General features: G+C 43.6%; 1 protein-coding gene across 2 annotated transcripts in view; it reads left to right on the forward strand.

Annotated features, from left to right (window-relative positions):
* Positions 1-21,347, forward strand: part of NDUFA10 (NADH:ubiquinone oxidoreductase subunit A10) — an 85,309-nt gene that overhangs the window by 62,997 nt on the left and 965 nt on the right. The window lies entirely within an intron of this gene.

The raw sequence follows: 21,347 nt of genomic DNA on the forward strand, positions 1-21,347 counted from the left end.
CAGATTATTAGGTTGATAAGCTGATTCTTTTTTTCTCTCTCTAAATTTGGACGAAAAGGTAAATCCTTTTTTAATTCATCTTTCTGCCCTCTGATAAATCTAAAATATTCCTTAAAGTCCAAAGAGAAAATTGAATCCCCATTGAAACACCTTTTTTGATACAACTATAAAATACTTGTTGCTTTCGAAAAGTAGGTGCTGAGGATGTGAACGTTTCATTGGTTCAGTGAAATGTTATTGCTTTAAATAAACATGTTCCTATGAGCCTGCAACCTGCTGCACCCCTTCCTGCAGCCCACAGACGATATGTCTACACTGCAGTTAAAAACCCATGGCTGGCCTGTGGCAGCTGACTCAGGCTCAGATCTAAGGGACTGTTTAATTGAGGTGTCAACGTTTGCGCTCAGGCTGGAGCCTGAACTCTAGGATCCTGCAAGGGTCCCCTTAGCCAGAACCCCGCAAGCCCGAGTCAGCCAGCTTGCCTCTAATTTCAGTGTAAATGTACCCAGAGATTCCCAACCACATTAGCTGCTTACCTTGCTAGTTTTGGAGATAATGGCTTGAAATTGGCTTCCTACCTTTATGCAGTCAGTCCTGTGGTATGATCTGCATGGGATCTTGTGGGACTTGGTGAAAATTAACATCACCTGCTCTTCAAGGTACTCTGCAGAATTTCTGTAGGACTTACTACTATAAGTTCTTAGTTTGTACAAATTGAACAGCCAGCTGATGGTGGTGTCTATATATTTTTAAACTGTGTGGAAACTTTTTCTCTGCTGGCTGCTTGGGGAAACTAGGGCAGGTAAAAGTCCAAGGAAACTGTATTTGGAAGTTGTAGTGAACTATAATCTGCAGAGTCAAAACAGTTTAATTAGTGCACTAGCAAGGTTAGAAAAATCACTTGTGGTAAGTATCATTAAAGTGTAAAATTCTGGTATTTGAGAGACTGTGAACTTTTGAAAAAAAAATGTCTATTATGCATCAGGTTTAGAATTTCCAATAAATATTACCCCTTCTCTGCTCCTCCTCAGACTGTGCAGACGGGGCTGTAGAGAAAGATGCTCTGGGTTCATACAATTCCACATCTTTTTGAGATCTGTATTAGAAAGCATTTTCTCCGGCTTGTAAATGGGATTAGAATCACAGAAGGCTTCTCGCTGTTGCATAAGTTCAAATCAGTTGATGGCTTTGAATACTCCCTAATAAGTTCAAGGAAAAAATATTTTCAGAATTAAACACCTTTATGGTAGCTTTTGGCATCATTTCCAGCATGAATCTGAAACTTTGGACTTGATGACTAAGTATATTTGTTCCAAGAATTAGGATTCTTGTGTTTCAAAATTAAACAGAAACCTTTGTGTGCATTATTGCATATTTAAGGGTGTTGTTCTGGTATGTGCATTGTCATAGTGCATCATCTAATCTATACCTACTATGCCTGTTTTGCGTAAGACAACGGACTTTCCCTGCTAAAGGATCACGTGGTGGTGGAGTTCAGAACTGTAGGTGTGTGTTGAGCTCTCTCAGTAGGTGACCTCAGTGCATCATATTGGGAACTAGGGATGCGAGTTCTAAATACACTTTTTTCCTAACTTTTGTAATTGACAATCTTGCGTTCGGCAACAAGGCAAGGGTGCCCTGACTCAGTTGGAAATTGGCTTTCAAATAGTGAGATCCACTTCCCAGATATGATGGAAGGATATCTGGCAGGAAGAACTGTGTAAGCCATCTCTAGAAAGGAAGACAGGAAGCTCAAGTCACACAGTTTCTCCCTGATGCCAATCAAAAACGGCATGATATTCTTAGGGACCAAAACCATCCCATGAAACTGTGCTTAAGTACTTTCCTGTATTGGGGCTGTACTTCCTACTGCTGTTTCTCTTCGTCTTTTCTTTTTACTTGGCCAGTATGTTTAAATTATAGTCATAACCCTTCTGTACTCTCACATGGCCGCTCTAGAGAAGGATTCCTACCCAAATGATGTATCTGCCCTCAATCTGGCCTTCAACTTCTGGGCTCTTTTTCTCTTCCTTCCCCACTTCCCTCCTGCAAATGTGACCCAGCAGCTCCCTTTTTCCTCCTCCCACTCATATCTGAAACCTGTCTGCTCCTAGGTAACGTCCCTCCTTTCCTCACAGGCCTGTCCCTGCATAGGTGCGGCATAAGAAGCATCTCTTTCTCCAGCCAACCAGCTGCCCCTACACTAGGAAACACCCCTAGAGTTAGGGGGCCACACGAGCCACAAGTGGCTAGGGAAGCCCAGGGCCAGTGTCATGGAGGGGGCGTAACAGAGCACAATGCTACAGAAAGTCTGAGCTTGTAGGCCTAGTCAGCTAGTAACTCCAGGCTTAATGATCCTGTAATTAAAACATCACAAGAATAGTAAACTTTTCATTTTGGACAATGTGTGCATGTTTAAAGTTAGTGGAAGTAATACTGTGAAGTGTGTCCTCCTTTGTAAGTGTGTCCTCCACCCTTTGTAAGTGTGTCCTCCATTGCATAAACCTTTCACATGTGGCTGGTTTCCCCACCCCCCCCACCCCCGGTGCGCTGAGGACCTGTGCAAATACCTTCCTAAGAACCCAGAAGGTTTAAGGCATACCCAACTTTTTTTTTTTTTTTTTTTTTTAACAGTAGTGAGGCAGCTGCAGAAAATTTTTGTTTTTACCTTTTTCAAACTCAGTCAGTCATAGAAGTATTGGACTGGAAGGGAGCTTGAGAGGTCATCAGGACCTGCACTGAGGCAGGACCAAATAAACCTAGACAGTCCCTGACTCGTGTTTGTCCAACCTGTTCTTAAAAACCTTCAATGATTAGGATTCTAGAATTTAACTACCCTTAACTACCCTTCCTTCCATTTTTTTATTTTTTGTTGTTGTTAAATGATCTCTCCATTTCTGAGACAAGGCTTGCTGCATCTTTCTTTTACTATTAAGTAAGTTGTCTGGCTCGGTTCAGCAGCTTTTCATAAATTTTAAAGATGTGTTGGGAGGTAAAAGGAAACTCAGTAAAAAAAATAATTTTGTGTCAAGTCATGTAGATCACTGGAAGATAAGCATGTTAATTCTGACAGGAAGCAGCAAAGACTTGCAAATTCTTTAACAAGTGCCCCTTCGCTCTTTCCAATGATAGACTTTTGACAGAGAATACTCCAAAGTCCTCAGGCTTCCTGGGATACTGGGAGTACTTAGAGGTGTCCGCAGAGGGGAAGGAATCAAATAACACTACGCTTCACACTCCCAAACTCAATCCGTGAGTGCTGCTGGAACCTTCTAGGGATTTCTTTTCTCACCCCTCCAAACATGTCCTCTCTCTTCTCCCAAAATTGGGCAGATGGTTATCTGAAGGGAAACATTAACACAAGCAGCATTTGTATCTCAGAAACCAGAGCTGGATAATTCCTCTCTTCTCACTGCAGATCACAGGAAGACTAGTCGGTGTTTCCTGTGTATATGTGCGCGCGCGCACACACACACACACAACCTTTGATATTGCTGTTAATTGAGAACTAAATAAAATTAGTGGGGGCTAATTATCACTAGTCATCCTCAAGTCTGAGGCTGGTACTGAAGTCCACTGCTCCCTGTACATTCGTTCAGTAAACAGCATGCAAATCATTCTCAGTGTGTCAGGTTCACTTGGGATTTCTCTGGAAGTGCAGCTCTGAATTAATAACCATGCAGCCCAGCAACTTCTCTCTTTTGTGGAATGTATATTATAATTACAGTAGATGGAAGTCCCTTCTCATTTGTCTATGAACAGGAAGAAAACATAGCTATTGCATTACTGGATCAGACATGTGGTTTGTCTAGTCCAGTGTTCTGTCTCCTACAGTACCTAAACCAGCTGCTTTAGAGGAGGGTCTAAGAAACCCTTCAGCAGACGAATGTAGGATAACTTGTCTCCCTGTAACTCTTGTCTTGATCCCTACTAGAGATCTAGCTTAAGCCCTGAAACGTGAAGTTTAATATCTTTTCCCATTTATTTAGGCATTAACTGACATAGTTGTGGATATTCTTGTCATCCTTACAAATGTCCATTCCCTCTTAGAATCTTGTTCAATGACATCTTGTGGCAATTAGTTTCACAGTCTAATTACATGTTGTGTGAAAAAGTATTTCCTTTGATTAGTTTTGAATTTACCACCATTCAATTTCACTGAATGCCTACTCCTCCTTCCCCAGCAAAAAAACCCAAACCCTAAAGATAAGATTTCTATAAAGAGAGATATTTTTACTGTATAGTGATACTAGCCCAAGAAGATACAGCCTGGGCCCTCACTTTGTGTGAAGTGCTACTCAGACACATTCTAACAGCTCTGGTTGGGGTGGGGATGATGCCTAGAATGGGAATAAACACTCAGGCAGGCCTCCAATCTTCCCATCCTTCTTCATTAGTACAGAGCACTCTCAGGGCTTCCATACTAATCCTCCCTTTACAATAAATACAAGGACACCACAGAGAAAATACTTTTAGATGCTGGGGATTCCAGAGTCCGGGCGAGCAACAGGGAGGTTGTGTCAGAATAAAGAAAAGGAGTACTTGTGGCACCTTAGAGACTAACCAATTTATTTGAGCATAAGCTTTCGTGAGCTGCAGCTACAGCTCACAAAAGCTTATGCTCAAATAAATTGGTTAGTCTCTAAGGTGCCACAAGTACTCCTTTTCTTTTTGCGAATACAGACTAACACGGCTGTTACTCTGAAATGTGTCAGAATAATACATGTAGGGTTAACTCCGAAATAATTGTACTGTGGAATAATAAACGTTTTGGCCATTGATCTCAGATTTTAGATATGGTGATTGAAACAAACACCATGTTACCTACACAGAAAATGTCCTCAATACGTTGAAAAGAAAAAATTATTTCCAAGCCAGACATTGTCAATGTTTTTAGAACACTGCAGCTCTTTTTCTTTAGTGTAAGTAATTACATTGTAAATTGTGTTTCAGTTTAGCCTCTCTCTGTTTTTCCAAAATTAAGGAGGCTAATTATTGTTAGGGTAACTCCCTCCCTTCTTACGTATGACTTTATCAAAGACAGCTGCTATGGCAACACCGTCTTCTGTTTTCTCCCCCCTGCTATTTTTTCCTTTGCCATCTTTAGTTGTTTTCATTTTTCTGGATCAAGGTCTCCCTTTCCATTTTTTATTTTAATGGAGATATTTGACAGCTTTAATACAGAGCGTGGTCTGTTCTCAGAGCTAGGAAGAAAAAGTTTAATAAAGACAGACGTGCAATAAGCAAGAAAAGGCTCTAATTTCTAAGTGTTCTGCTTTGTGAAATGTTTGTCTCTTCAAAATTACTTGTTTAGCAGATTCCAAACTAGAGTAAATAAAATTGTTCTTGCCACCAAATTTAATGTTTGTGCATATTATATGAAAATACCATTGTCTGATAAAATATCCTTATGAGTCTAACAAACAAAACCCAGTAGATTTTAAATGAACTACCAAACTATCTTTAAAGCTGACCTGCAAAGGGGGAAAATGGGTGTTCTGTGCTTTTCTTTTCTTCACTTATAAAATGGAGCATAAAATTTTTGTTTATTTGTTCTGCTTTGCTTTTTGCTTTAGAATCTGTAGACAGCTAGAGAAATGGTAGGATTATAAAGTAGAGTACAAAGGAAGTGAAACCAGTGTAAGTGATGAGTTTGAAGGCTTGGTAGACTGCTTCAGAACTTTTTGGGGACTTTTTGGTAGCACCAGTTGGTTTATTTAAATTTAAATGATAAAAATGTCTATCCAAGGATTTGGATTCCATGATGCATCATTACTAATACAATAAAATAAAATGCCAGCACCCTTAAAATATTCATTTCAAACAGGAACTCGGTCAGCAAGAAACCTAAAAAAAACCCCAAACTTCTCTCTTCATCATTGTGAGAAGCGTGCCGTCAGCCCCCTCCAACGACCCTGTTGAGCGGATGTCTTTTGCAGCATGCCTGTAAAGTCACCAAATTCAGGCTGTATTGGACCAAGCAAGTTCCAGAGTTCTGTAGCCCTCACAGAGAGTGCCTCCTTTATAACAAGGGAGACCAAGCTTGAGTGTTTCTACTGACCACTATGGCCATGATGTGGGGAGAGGTGATTCCTCAGATATGCCTATTTAACTCAAACAAATAGCTGTGAAGAAAGTTTTGTTAAAGATTAAAATCCCAGCTATGTCACTTCTGGGATGAGAGAGCTCCAACTCCCCTCCTCTGGGCCACCCAGGAGGCTAGCAAAATCAGGGAGGACAAAATTTGATGATGATCCTAGTATCTCTTAGACTAGAAACTATTTCTTAGAATGGGGAAAGACTTCAGGCTGCCTTTTTTTAGATCCTTTACTGTGCAAAGGACACTGGCCCCATTATTTTCCCTTTGGTTATTCCTGACTTGCTCTGTAAGGCTGGATTCTGCAGGGCTTTCAAATAATTGAAAATATTGCATTGTTTATATGCTGGATTTTGCATAGGCTAAAACTGAAGGGTCAGTTTTAATTTCTGAATTTCTTGATTTGTGAAGTACGTTGTTTTGAAAGCTCTCACTGATGAGAAGCACTTCCGACAACACACAAATTGAATTATGTGTAGAGCTAACTTTCTGGTATTAAAACTGGCATTTCTAAAGCCTGCTGCTACCTTGCTAAAATATATTAATGTGGCACTAACCATAAGTTAGCCTAGAGGTAAGAGGCTTCAGATGCATTTTAGTACTGACTAATCAGAAAAATAAATACGCAGTTACAATAATCACTTTATTCAGCATGGCACTAGTCAGTTGGTTCTACAGCTTCTCTCTGTGGTGTCATGTGGTGGTCTGGGTCTGCTCCACACTCTGCCACTGGCCTGATGGGTGACCTGCAACAAGACACTTCATCTCCCGGTGCCTCAGTTTCCCCATCTGTAAACTGGGGATAATGATACTGTATTGTATCATTGTAAAGTGCTTTGAGATTTACTGATGACAAGTGCTAGATAAGAGCTAGGTATTACCTTACTGACTAAAGTCAATGTTTACTATTAGCACTGTTCTGCTAAGAAAGAGCAAGGTGGATTCTGTTCCGCTGTGTATATCAGCGCCTAGAATAGAAGTTGTAGTGATTTGCCATTATAGAAGTATATAATTTTGTTACTAATCTCTTTTAATCAGCTAAATTCTGCTGCCTGAATCTTTATTACTGGCAGTGTTGTAAAAGCAAGAACACAGCCGTACTCTAGGTTGTCTATAGTGCTGATAGTTGGAGAAATCAACTATTAATTTGAGCAAGTTTGGTAAGTTAATCGGTGAAAGAATACGAACAAGGAGTCCCAAAGATGTCATTGTTAATGACTCTTCTCAGCACTCGAATATCTTAAGTAGTTTTCTGACAGTTGACCCAATATGAGTACTGGATGGAAAATATTTCACCTGGCATTGTACTCTTATGCTGCTGGAACTACAGATGTTGTTTTTCAGCATTCTGGATATGCCAGCAGAGAAGACTCATAATTTCTAATTGATGACCAAAATCTTTATAATACAGCTCAGTTTATATGCAGCAACATACATCTATGTAGAATTTCAGAACATATCAGCAAGAAAAAGTGTTGTGAACGTCGGTGTTACTTTAATAAAAAATTGTATGATTTCATTTTCTTTATTTTTTAGCAATAATATAGAAAATATTTGGATTGCCCTGACATTACTCTTGCTTATATTGGCATCATAACTGCAGCTTAGATCACCCTTTTCATGCTTGTCTATACATGTATTAGGCCAAGACCCACCCTTTGAAAATCAGGGCCCTTTAAGGTGTTGTCAAGTTGGGCGCCCAAAATGAAATCACTGATGAGAATCTTGACACATTTTATGCATTAAGAACCTAGAGGAAACCAGAGATAAGTAATAACTGTTCTACTAACGAGCCTGTCAGCGTAGCAGAACAGTTGCTCGTCTGTTCATATTGTAACTTTTTTTATGTCCATGAAGAATAGGTTACTTTAATATTAGGTCAGTACTCCTTATTCAGGCTAAAAAACCCATTGACTTCATTGGGAGTTCTGCCAAAATCAGGAATTGTAGCAGCGCCTTAAAAATTAGCATCCTAATTAGTATGCTATTCTTCTGAAGCGTGTGTATCTAGCTTACAGGTTTTTTATTTTCTATTAATTTTCTATAATTTTGCACTGGAGCAAGTAATACCAAGCCTACCCCAATAAGTGCAGCACAACCAATATTTAAAGAGTTCTAAGAAGAAATGGTATCTGAAGTGAAAACCATGCACTTTAATTTACAGCCAGTTAAAATAAACCACCTTAGCTATAAACCTCTGAAAAGCAGGGCTTCTAATGGAAACAGCAATAGACCTTAACTAATAGCAGCAATGACAGGTGCTGCTATGGTACTTACTATAAATGGTCAGCAAATGAAAAGGCTTGGAGATTGGTACAAGCCTTTGTGCTTTCCAGGGTGATGCCTTGTGTTTTTAAATACTCTTTGATCAACAGCCTTCAAACCCTGTTATTTATGGACCTATTTTAGCTGTTAAGCATAGCGGTGTAATGAAAGCAGCCAAGGAGTTGGGGGAAGGAGAGTAGTTCTTCTCTTTGGTCCAGAAATTCTGGAAAATAAGACAGGCTCCAAACTCCATGATGGATTTAGACATTTCCAGATTGTTTAAACTCTCAGGCAGCTCTGGCTCTGCATGTCTGATTTTCACTTTTTTTGAGGATCTGTGAAATGCAACTGTAGTGTACCGTAAACACCTCATTGAAGCTGTTCATTATTCTACAACATATACCATTTTAAAGGGGCATTTCATCATATTCATGGTCTTGACACACACTTCTGTGGTATAGTTTTTTATTTAATTATTAAAGTGATCTTTTATTTTTTATGTAATTTGCTTTTTAAAAATCTGAAGAAATTAATTCCTTTGTATGAGTCAGTTCTGTCTTCGGAGCAGCAATTCAGTTTGAAGAGTTGATGTGTAACATACTTTTGTTAAGGTGGGCCCTTTGGTCAAGTTTAATTAATTCAGTGCAGTGTTACGTGGGAGATCCAGACTTGATTCCTGGTCTCATACTTCTCTCTGCTAGGATAATAGAAAAGGCTTTGCTGGGAATGGGCGATGCGATGGATCACTTGGTGATGACCTGTTCTGTTCATTCCCTTGGGGCACCTGGCATTGGCCACTGTGGGAAGACAGGATACTGAGCTAGGTGGACCTTTGGTCTGACCCAGTATGGCCATTCTTATATTTTGCATTACTCAGCAGTGACTATGCTGGAAGGCACATTTCTGTTTTGCAAGGGAGATGTACTAGAATGATATTTCCATTGCTCATTTGTGTCTGTCATCCCATCTTGTGTTTGACTGGAAGCTCTTTAGGGCAGACGCTTTTTTACTATGTTTGCACAGCATCTGGCCAAGGCCTCTAGATGTTGTTGCAGTAGTACAGATAACTTGGCTTTGTTTACTTTATCACAAGGTGGTTTCTGGGATTTGTGTATGAAGATAAACTGCACTCCACAATCCTCTTCTACTTGGGAACCTTCGGGCATGGCTACACTTGCAGATGTAGAGCGCTGTGAGTTGAAGCAGCCCTCAGAGACCACAGCAGGGAAAGCGCTGCAGTGTGCTCCCACTGTCAGCTGCAGGCGCACTGGCGTGGCCACATTTGCAGCACTTGCAGCGGCATTGGGAGCGGTGCATTATCACCTTTTCCCATTCTGGCGCTGTGGCTTGTGGGAAGGGTGTGGGCGAGGGTGCGGGGTATTATGGGTCCTGTTCCAATGCCCCGTGATGCATCACTTCGCATTCCAGCAATCCCTGTGCTTCCGTCCACATTTGGTGCCACCGTTCAACTTTTTTTTTGACCCCGAATTGCTGAGGAATATGCTGATGGGTCGCGCCAGCACGTCACAAATTGCAGTAGAGTTACTCCTTAAGCTACAAACTTACAGTGAGGAGTCTGACGGTGATGTCGACTCGCATAACACATATGACACTAGATTGCTTGTGGCATTCACGGACATGCTGACCACAGTGGAACGCTGCTTTTGGGCTCGGGAAACAAGCACTGAGTGGTGGGATCACATCATCATGCAAGTCTGGGATGACGAGCAGTGGCTACAGAACTTTCAGATGAGAAAAGCCACTTTCATGGGACTATGTGATGAGCTCGCCCCCACCCGGCGGCGCAAGGATACGAGATTGAGAGCTGCCCTGCCAGTGGAGAAGCGGGTGGCTGTTGCAGTCTGGAAGCTGCCAACTCCAGACAGCTACCTATCGGTCGCTAACCAGATTGGAGCAGAAAAGTCGACCGTTGGAATCGTGTTGATGCAAGTTTGCAGGGCCATTAATCGCATCCTGTTCAGAAGAACTGTGACTCTGGGTAACGTGCGTGACATTGTGGTTGGCTTTGCACAAATGGGTTTCTCTAACTGTGGAGGGGCAATAGATGGGACGTATATTCCAGTTCTGGCACCAGCCCACCTAGCCTCAGAGTACATAAATTGGAAGGGGTATTTCTCTGTGGTTCTCCAGGTGCTTGTGGATCACCGTTGGCATTTCATTGACATTGTTTCATTGATGCAGGCTGGTCTGGAAAGGTGCATGACACACATCTTTCGGAACACAGGCCTGTTCAGGAAGCTGCAAGCCAGGACTTTTTTCCCAGACCAGAAGATCACCGTAGGGGAAGTTGAAATGCCCATTGTGATCCTTGGAGATCCCGCTTACTCTTTAATACCGTGGCTCATGAAACCCTACACAGGGAGCCTCCTTGACAGCAGCAAGGAGTGGTTCAACAACAGGCTGAGTTGGTGCAGAATGACTGTGGAGTGTGCTTTTGGCCGTTTAAATGGCCGCTAGCGCTGTCTGTATGGGAAGCTGGACCTGGCCAAAGACAACATCCCCGTGGTTATATCTGCGTACTGTACCCTCCATAACATTTGTGAAGAGAAGAGTGGAAGATTCACTCAGGCATGGACCTCAGAGGTTCAACACCTGAAGGCTGAATTTGAACAGCCAGAGAGTAGGGCTGTTAGAGGGGCCCAGTGCGGGGCTGCAAGGATTAGGGATGCCTTGAGGGAGCAATTTGAGGCTGAAAGCCACCAGTAATGTCTAGTGTCCTGCACAGGAGTGAAGTGCAGTGGTTCCAATGTTAATAGGAATCTGTTTTTGCTACTATGATGCACTGACTTGTAGTGCCTGTTGCTTTCCTGGGCTACGGTATGTTTTACTTAATGCAATCATAAAAAATGTTTTCAAAGCCAAAAAATTCATTTATTGAAAAGAAAATTAATTTCTTGAAAAGAAACACAACTGCTTGGGAAACAAAGGGCATGACATATCTGTGCTGTGTGGGACGAAGGAAGGGGGTGCGGTGGGGAACGGTACAATCACAGATTTGTGTATGTCCTGTTATCATACTCAGCCTTCCTGTCTGGAGCGCTGTGCAATGAGTGCTGCACTTCAGGTTGGCTAAAATGCATGGTGATGGAGGTTGAGTGCTGTGGGTAAGGGTCGTAGTTTGCAGGGCTGGGTGATGAAGCTATAGGTGTTGGAGGCAGCTGGTGGTGATAAGAACATAGATGTTGGGGAAAGTGGATTGGAGGTGACATGGGGGAACAAGAGAGAGAGTTTTGGGACAAAGGCTGCGGGGGGAGGGGAGGAGGCACGGAAGTGCACCGCCTGTATTGCTACGAGCACCTGTATCAAGTCCGCTTGGCGCTCCATGATGCTTAGCAGCCGCTCTGTGCTTTGATGCCAGTGATCCGCCTTCTGCTGGCAGACCCACCTTTCACTCTCCCACCACTCCTGCACTTCTTTATTTTCATTAGAGACTGCTGCATTACTTCACACAGCAGGTCCTCTTTGCTTCTTTGTGGACGCTTCCTGATTCTTTGGAGTCTTTCGGCCTTTGATAACAAGGATGGCTGGGATCTCAAGGTTGCATCTGTAAAGCCAAAATGCAACACTTAACAGAGGCAGCATTGTTCACACCAGACAGAGCAATGATTCGCCTGTACTTAAAGACAAGCACAGTGTAAACAGTAGCAGAAATTGCCCATCCCAAAGCGAGCGCGCACAACCTACAGGAGCCCCAAAATGATGAGTAAGCACAGGGGTAAGGGGACTGATTTGTTTCACGGCCGTACTGTCCTCTGGGGTTCTGTGCCTTGGGGAGAGCCAACAGCTGCAGGGGGCCCCTATACTGAACACTGTCCCCACATTTTCCACAGGATGAGTTCGTTCTGGAAGATATCTCGCCGCTGAGGGTGGCCTGGGAAGCAAGGGAGGGTCTTCTACTACAATGCGGCTTCCGCTCTGGCCCATATGCAGCTTTCGTGTGTGCAGCAATGGTCCCCCTGCCCCTCACGGCACAGTGGCGCAGACATGTTAGCCTTACTTGGACAAGGAGCACAGTAGCTCTGCCAAGGAACCTGCACAAGTGGATTGCCCAGCTTCTGTATGAGACCTTTGAAGAGATCACTGAGGCCGATTACTGCGATGAGAGAGCACATCAGTGCCCTGTTCCGCATCGAGACATGCATGCAGCCCTAATGCTCTTTGCCCCAAGAGCCCTCACCAAACAACTTCCTTCCCAAAATAAAAGCCGCTTACTGGGCACCTCCTCTGCTGTGTGTTCTTCCACAAGCACTGTCCGTTGTGACTGGCCATCTTTCTCCTGGCTTGAAAACAGCTCTTGGCTGCATGTTTCTAGGGATGCCGGGCTGTCCCCCTCCTCCTCAGCACCCTTGCTCCCGCTTTCCACCTCCTCCTGCCTTGTTGCACTGGGCTCTGAAGTGTCTGTGGTGGCCTTCAGAGTGGAGGTGGGGTCGCCCCCAAGTATTGTGTCCAGCTCTTTGTAGAAACAGCAGGTTGCAGGGGCAGCACCAGAGCGGTGGTTTGCCTTGCGGGCTTTGCAATAGGCATTCCCCAGCTCCTTCACTTTAGCCCTGCACTGCAGTGCGTCCCAATCATGGCCCCTTTCCATCATGTCCCTTGGTATCTGCCCGAAGGTATCGTAATTCCTATGTATGGAGCACAGCTGGGCCTGGACAGCTTGCTCCCCCCAAACACTGATGAGGTCCAGCACCTCACCATTGGTCCATCGTGGGGGATTGCTTGGCGCATGGAGGCATGGTCACCTGGAAAGATTCGCTGAGAGCACTCCACGCCTGGATGAGCAAACAGGAAGGGGATTTTCAAAATTCCCAGAGAATTTAAAGGGTGGGTCTGACGGTTGGTCACTTGAGGGCAGGGCAGTAGAGTTCAAAGTGATGACCAGAGTGGCTAGAACAGGCATTGTGGGATACTTCTAGAGGCCAATCAGAGCGCATTAATAGACCAGGGCATCCACACTGGCACCGCGGCACTCCTGCTGGGGCGCAGAAAGCGTTGTGCTTCTCGTGGAGGTGGATTACCAGGAGCACTCCAGCCACGGAGTGTGCGCGCTCTACGTGCCTTGCCAGTGTGGATGTGTCATGAGTTAGGGTGCCCAGGGCTGCTTTAATGCGCTCTAACTCACAAGTGAAGCCAAGCCCTGTGTAATGACAGAGTCCACAGATCTGGCCATGCTGTGTGCAGTGCAAGGCCCAGGAGGAATTAAAAGGACAAAGGTGGCTTTGACTGTGTTTCATACCTCTCCTCCCTCCCTAATCATGGCACTTAAGGTTGCCTTTGTTCCCAGGGGCAATTCAAACAGTTGGGGATAGGCAGAGATAGCAGTGTTCCAGCTACACCCCTTTCCCTGGCCGCACACCCTATGCTAAAGGCTACAAGAGAGGGTGACATAGGTTCAACTATGCTGCTTCTGCCCCACCGGAGAAATCCTCTAAACCGGGGATTCTTTGGCTGGCCATTTATGTCATCACAAAACAGATGTAATTGGGACAAGATCCTGGCCCTAAATGTTTCCCTCTTAATTGTATGAGGAGACGCTTGTTCTGATTTTTACCTTGCCAGTCAGCTGCATCTTCCCTTTAGTCTAATTCAAGCCTTAGTGAAATCGACTAGTTTTCTCAAGCACAGAGTAGTACTGCAAACGGGCCAGCCACTCTCATTAATTAGTGGATTAACTGATTTTCATTACTGCTCTCTGAGAAGTTGTTTATTATCCATTGCATAATGACGGGTTTCAGGGTAGCAGCCATGTTAGTCTGTATCCGCAAAAAGAAAAGGAGGACTTGTGGCACCTTAGAGACTAACAAATTTATCTGAGCATAAGCTTTCGTGAGCTGCTCGCGAAAGCTTATGCTCAAATAAATTTGTTAGTCTCTAAGGTGCCAGAAGTACTCCTTTTCTTTTTATTATCCATGAGACTTAGAACTTTTCTAACTCCTGTTAGAACAAAAGGGAATGTAGCAGGTAATCAGGACGATCTTTCCGCACCTCTGACCAAAAAGGTGTGGGTGTAGGTAGGTAAGATGGAACCCCCTCCTAGGAGCCCAGGTTGTTGTTTTTTTTTTGTTTTTGTTTTTTGGGTGGGGGAGGACAGGGAATGGGACTGAGATGCAGTGCATTTCAAGTTCTTCTTCTGCCTATTACATAAAGAAAAAAAGTTGACTTATGACTAAAATGTACTTACCCACAAGTTATTTTTAAATGCATGTTTAAATGACATAAAAGGACTTCACTAGAATCACTGGAAAATATTTTCTCAGACGTTCTACATTCACAGGAAGGTGGCATTCTCTGTGAAGTGTGTTCAGAACAAACCATATCTATATTCTTGTAATAATTTTGGAGTTGCATCACTTTTTCAGTTAAGTCCTCTTGTATCCACTTCATTGCTGCAGGTTTGTTTTCTGAGTTGTTGCTACATGGCATGGCTTACTAGATACGTTACTTCATTTAACTGTATTATTTTCCCTTTGAATTTTAAGCAGTTTAAGAGCCTGTCTAGTAATACGTCCTCAAATTCATATAATCTTGGCTCTGTATTTTAACAAATGTCTTTGCCAAGGCCCAATGTGAAAGCCTGACTGAACAACTCAGTCCCTCCTTCAATTAATACATATTATAACAATGGCTTTGATGTACTTTATATCTCTAACAAAAAACACATGGCATCTTTGTACTGGATAATTTGAACTGTGGTGGGGTTACAATATGGGGTTTTTTAGAGTGGATATTTACTCAGAAATGAAATAATAAAATTCATGTTTTTTTCCCAGAGACCCCCTTTGCTTTAATAATCTGGGAATTTCTTTAAATCTGCCTTAACAAGGCTGGGGAGAGCAATTTTTGTGCTAGAATTAATAGATGCAGGCTGAACACACCAGCCCTGATGCCCTGAGAGATTTTTTTTTTTTCTCCAGCTTTCCACTGTAAATTTGTGTTGCAGAGATGGAAACAAATGACTTGCTATCACAAATCTACTCTTCAATCAGCAGGAGTTGCTGTTAACAGGACTGCATGATTGCGTCTGATATTTAGACAAGACATTAAGAGGCAACTTTTAAATTAAAAGCCTTAGAGAATCTGATCAAGGGTGACTTGTAATAGTTTCTACTAGGTGGGTTGTGTGTGTGTTCGTGTTCAAGACATGGAAACTATTTGTGACTCATTTGATCTCTGTCGTAACAGACGTTGCTTTCTTACCTTAATCCAGGATGAGGCCATTTTTGTTAAATACATAAATACTCTGTGGCATAGCAAACTGCTATCGACCACATCAATACCTAATTGGACCCCTCTTCCCATGCTGTGAACAGGTGCACTTACTCTAAATAGTTCTTTGTTCAGACTTCATTTGTTCTTTAAAAAAAGAAAAATGATAAGCCTGTGGTTCTTGCTATATCACCGCTATCTATGTGGGGAAACGAGGCAGGGAAGTGTTTTGTACATCAGAGATCAATGTTTGGCATTTAAAAAGAAATCGTTGAGATCACAGTAGATTTTTACAGTTACGTTTTCTTCACATGCTGAGCATCATCTTACAGAACTGTGATGTACTTTGTATATTTGATGATAGTTATGTACCAGCTCATTAGAGGGGTAGACGGCTTTTGTTATCTAATGGGAACCTGAGAACTTCTGTCATTCTTAGGTCATTGTCCGTGCCTCCTTCAAAGGCATTGTTAACAGCTGGGAGTTTAAAAAGGCTGAGATGTATTTACCTCTGTTTGGCCTCTCACTGGATTTGGGGGATTTGTTGCCAAAGTAGGTATTTGATGTCTGGTTTCACCCATATGGATCAGACTGTAGACTCAGGCCTCAGTATGTGTCCACTGAGTACGTTCAGTATTATAGATGTGTTGGTCCCAAGACTTGAAGAGCTCTTGTGTAAGTTCGAAAGCTTGTCTCTCTCACCAGCAGAAGCTGGTCCAATCAGGTATTACCTCACCCACGTTGTCTCTCTACTGGGTGTGTTAGTTTGCACTGGGTCTATGTTAAAACTTTCACTAGTTTATTAATATTGGCTAGGGGTGTAACTTTTCTTATGTTTCTATACCAACCATAGGCCTTATAAAGTCGCAGTTTTAGTGGCATAAAAGTGCATTTGCTGATGTACCTTCTTTCACTTGGGGAACTGAAATAAGCTTTGACAGCCAGAGCACCTTTTTGCCAATATCTGTTCTGTCAGGATAGCTATCCCAGCAAACCTTTCCTAGTTTAGGCCTGGCCTTAGACACTATAATTTGTAACCCTTTAAAAATGCTGATACTCGAAACACCCTATGGCCCCCACCCCAAAATCTTAGCAGCTTGAAATTTAATTCTGTATTGCAGTTGGATTTTTCACTGTGTACTCTGGGGTGGTTTTGTGCTGTTCCTGGATACTGAAAATGTAGGCTGTGTAATGCTTTGGTTCTACTTCCTGTTCACGTGCACAGGCAGGGGACTGTGCTGTCCTGGCATTGCTCCGCAAGTCTGCCTGCGCTTCTTTCCTTCCACCTCCTTGCAGGAAGTAGTTCTTGAAGTAGAAGAGTTGTGTGTGTACTGAGAAACTGCATGAGACTGTCCATAAAGGGATTGTCTTTTTTAATGTTGCACTTGAATTTTCCACGCTCTTGCTCACGCTCAGAAGGTCTGCTGATCCCCTGCCCAGCTCAGACATGGATCCCAGAGTTGCTTCCCATTAAAGCGTCCCATCCTACCAAGCAATAGGATTCTTGTTCAGCTCTTCCCATGCACCTTTGCTTTACTTCCATCTATAACCCCCCTTCCTGTCCTCTCTCAAGTTAGGATTTATCCTGCTGCGCTATCTCCTTTCCTAGCAATCCTGGCCACTCCCCTTTTCTCTGCACTCCCCACCTGTTCCTTGGTTTTCACAATTGCACGCTTCTCTCCACTCATTCCTCTTACCAGTCAGCTTCAAGTCCTGATCATAGAATCATAGACTATCAGGGTTGGAAGGGACCTCAGGAGGTCATCTAGTCCAACCCCCTGCTCAAAGCAGGACCAATCCCCAATTTTTGCCCTAGATCCCTAAATGGCCCCCTCAAGGATTGAACTCACAACCCTGGGTTTAGCAGGCCAATGCTCAAACCACTGAGCTATCCCTCCCCCCCTCAGTTTCCCTTTCCCTTATGGTCTTAGGCCAACACATCCTAGAGGGTTGGGCCTGGGCTATACCACAGAAATGGTCAGCCAGAACTGTTTTTAGATAAGTAACTGTCTAAAAAGTTGGATCATGCCAGCTGGAGGGTCCATTGGGATCCCACTTGAAGGGGACGTGAGATGTTTGGGCAGACTGAACTTTCTAGAATGTTAAGGGGAGAGCTGTCTAAAATCTATCCAGAAGGCTGGTTTCCATTTAAAAGGGAAGCTAAAGTGGATGGGACCCTGGGAGGCAGTGACCATGAGATGCTTGAGTTCAGGATCCTGACACAGGGAAGAAAGGAGAGCAGCAGAATACGGACTCTGGACTTCAGAAAAGCAGACTTTGACTCCCTCAGGGAACTGATGGGCAGGATCTCCTGGGAGAATAACATGAGGGAGAAAGGAGTCCAGGAGTGTTGGCTGTATTTTAAAGAATCTTTATTGAGGTTACAGGGACAAACCATCCCGATGTGTAGAAAGAATAGTAAATATGGCAGGCGACCAGCTTGGCTTAACAGTGAAATCCTTGCTGATCTTAAACACAAAAAAGAAGCTTACAAGAAGTGGAAGATTGGACAAATGACCAGGGAAGCATATAAAAATATTGCTCGGGCATGCAGGAGTGAAATCAGGAAGGCCAAATCACACTTGGAGTTGCAGCTAGCAAGAGACGTTAAGAATAACAAGAAGGGTTTCTTCAGGTATGTTAGCAACAAGAAGAAAGTCAAGGAAAGTGTGGGCCCCTTACTGAATGAGGGAGGCAACATAGTGACAGAGGATGTGGAAAAAGCTAATGTACTCAATGCTTTCTTTGCCTCTGTCTTCACGAACAAGGTCAGCTCCCAGACCACTGTACTGGGCAGCACAGCATGGGGAGGAGGTGACCAGCCCTCTCTGGAGAAAGAAGTGGTTCGGGACTATTTAGAAAAGCTGGACGAGCACAAGTCCATGGGGCCGGATGCGGTGCATTCGAGATTGCTAAAGGAGTTGGCGGATGTGATTGCAGAGCCATTGGCCATTATCTTTGAAAACTCATGGCGATCGGGGGAAGTCCCGGACGACTGGAAAAAGGCTAATGTAGTGCCCATCTTTAAAAAAGGGAAGAAGGAGGATCCTGGGAACTACAGGCAATTCAGCCTCACCTCAGTCCCTGGAAAAATCATGAAGCAGGTCCTCAAGGAATCCATGCTGAAGCACTTAGAGGAGAGGAAAGTGATCAGGAACAGTCAGCATGGATTCACCAAGGGCAGGTCATGCCTGAGTAATCTAATTGCCTTCTGTGACGAGATAACTGGCTCTGTGGATGAGGGGAAAGTGGTGGACGTGTTGTTCCTTGACTTCAGCAAAGCTTTTGACACGGTCTTCCTCAGTGTTCTTGCCAGCAAATTAAAGAAGTATGGGCTGGATGAATGGACTATAAGGTGGATAGAAAGTTGGCTAGATTGTCGGGCTCAACGGGTAGTGATCAATGGCTCCATGTCTAGTTGGCAGCGGTATCAAGTGGAGTGCCCCAAGGGTCTGTCCTCAGGCCGGTTTTGTTCGATATCTTCATAAATGATCTGGAGGATGGTGTGGATTGCACCCTCAGCAAGTTTGCAGATGACACTAAACTGAGAGGAGAGGTAGATACGCTGGAGTGTAGGGATAGGATACAGAGGGACCTAGACAAATGAGAGGATTGGGCCAAAAGAAATCTGATGAGGTTCAACAAGGACAAGTGCAGAGTCCTGCACTTAGGACAGAAGAATCCCATGCACTGCTACAGACTAGGGACCGAATGGCTCGGCAGCAGTTCTGCAGAAAAGGACCTAGGGGTTACAGTGGACAAAAAGCTGGATATGAGTCAACAGTGTGCCCTTGTTGCCAAGAAGGCCAATGGCATTTTGGGATCTATATGGTGGGGCATTGCCAGCAGATCGAGGGACGTGATCATTCCCCTCTATTTGACATTGGTGAGGCCTCATCTGGAGTACTGTGTCCAGTTTTGGGCCCCACACTACAAGAAGGATGTGGAAAAATTGGAGAGAGTCCAGCGGAGGGCAACAAAAATGATTAGGGGACTGGAACACATGGCTTATGAGGAGAAGCTGAGGGAACTGGGATTGTTTAGTCTGCGGAAGTGAAGAATGCGGGGGGATTTGATAGCTGCTTTCAACTACCTGAAAGGGGGTTCCAAAGAGGATGGATCTAGACTGTTCTCAGTGGTAGCGGATGACAGAACAAGGAGTAATGGTCTCAAGTTGCAGTGGGGGAGGTTTAGGTTGGATATTAGGAAAAACTTTTTCACTAGGAAGGTGGTAAAACACTGGAATGCATTACCTAGGGAGGTGGTGGAATCTCCTTCCTTAGATATTTTTAAGGTCAGGCTTGACAAAGCCCTGGCTGGGATGCTTTAGTTGGGGATTGGTCCTGCTTTGAGCAGGGGGTTGGACTAGATGACCTCCTGAGGTCCCTTCCAACCCTGATATTCTATGATTCTATGACAGTGTGTCAAGTAATATTCTATTTGGAAATGCATTACACTGTGTATAGGTAGCATGTAGTAATAAAATTGTGATGTGTCCCAACCAAAGATTGTCATCACTTTGTTTTCAGATGAAGTTGTTGAGACCTGAATAAATGGTATGAGGAACTTTAGCTGCCATGTTTCAGAGGAGCAGCCATGTTAGTCTGTATTCGCAAAAAGAAAAGAAGTACTTGTGGCACCTTAGAGACTAACAAATTTGTTTGAGCATAAGCTTTCGTGAGCTACAGCTCACTTCATCGGATGCATTCAGTGGAAAATACAGTGGGGAGATTGATATACACAGAGAACATGAAACAATAGGTGTTACCATATACACTGAACCAGAGTGATCAGGTAAGGTGAGCTATTACCAGCAGGAGAGCGGGGTGGGGGCGGGGGGGAACCTTTTGTAGTGATAATCAAGGTGGGCCATTTCCAGCTGTTGACAAGAACGTCTGAGGAACAGTGGGGAGTGGCAGCGGCGGGGATAAACATGGGGAAATAGTTTTACTTTGTGTAATGACCCATCCACTCCCAGTCTCTATTCAAGCGTAAGTTAATTGTATCCAGTTTGTAAATTAATTCCAATTCAGCAGTCTCTCGTTGGAGTCTGTTTTTGAAGTTTTTTTGTTGAAGAATTGCCACTTTTAGGTCTGAAATTGAGTGACCAGAGAGATTGAAGTGTTCTCCAACTGGTTTTTGAATGTTATAATTCTTGACGTCTGATTTGTGTCCATTTATTCTTTTACGTAGAGACTGTCCAGTTTGACCAATGTACATGGCAGAGGGGCATTGCTGGCACATGATGGCATGTATCATATTGGTAGATGTGCAGGTGAACAAGCCTCTGATATTGTGGCTGATGTGATTAGGCCCTATGATGGTGTCCCCTGAATAGATATGTGGACACAGTTGGCAACGGGCTTTGTTGCAAGGATAGGTTCCTGGGTTAGTGGTTCTGTTGTGTGGTGTGTGGTTGCTTGTGAGTATTTGCTTCAGATTGGGGGGGGCTGTCTGTAGGCAAGGACTGGCCTGTCTCCCAAGATCTGTGAGAGTGATGGGTCGTCCTTCAGGATAGGTTGTAGATCCTTGATGATGTGTTGGAGAGGTTTTAGTTGGGGGCTGAAGGTGATGGCTAGTGGCGTTCTGTTATTTTCTTTGTTGGGCCTGTCCTGTAGTTGGTGACTTCTGGGTACTCTTCTGGCTCTGTCAATCTGTTCCATGCAAATTAGGAAACAGTTGTCTGTTAAATGCAAATTGACAATGCAATGAAAACAGTGACCCCTGGAAAAAGTTTTCTGTTTTAATAAATTCAAGTTAG

Source organism: Lepidochelys olivacea, assembly GCF_965140295.1.
Source record: "Lepidochelys olivacea isolate rLepOli2 genome assembly, chromosome: 11".
Taxonomy (NCBI): domain Eukaryota; kingdom Metazoa; phylum Chordata; order Testudines; family Cheloniidae; genus Lepidochelys; species Lepidochelys olivacea.